The sequence below is a fragment of the Gallus gallus genome, chromosome 1 (genome assembly GCF_016699485.2).
Source record: "Gallus gallus isolate bGalGal1 chromosome 1, bGalGal1.mat.broiler.GRCg7b, whole genome shotgun sequence".
Lineage (NCBI taxonomy): Eukaryota > Metazoa > Chordata > Aves > Galliformes > Phasianidae > Gallus > Gallus gallus.
Window position 1 is genome coordinate 144,497,228 of NC_052532.1, and position 292 is coordinate 144,497,519.

Genomic DNA, 292 nt, shown 5'->3' on the forward strand with positions numbered 1-292 from the left:
CACTGACCATTCCATAGCAATTTCTGAACGAGAACCTGGGCTAAGGACTGGCTGAGCGCTGCAGAGGGTCTTTGCAAAGTGTGTGCATTATTTCATTCTCACACCACCAGCACATTGCAGTGCTACAGCCGTGTGACACAAGTAACACGTACCGCAGGCCTAAAGGTGTGTCAATATACACAACATTGCAGAAAATGCCATCAAATACTCTACGCAATCTCTCTGCATACCTCTCCTATCTAATTGTATTTACAGATTTGTATGAATTTTTAATAGGTAATGACCCACTGAA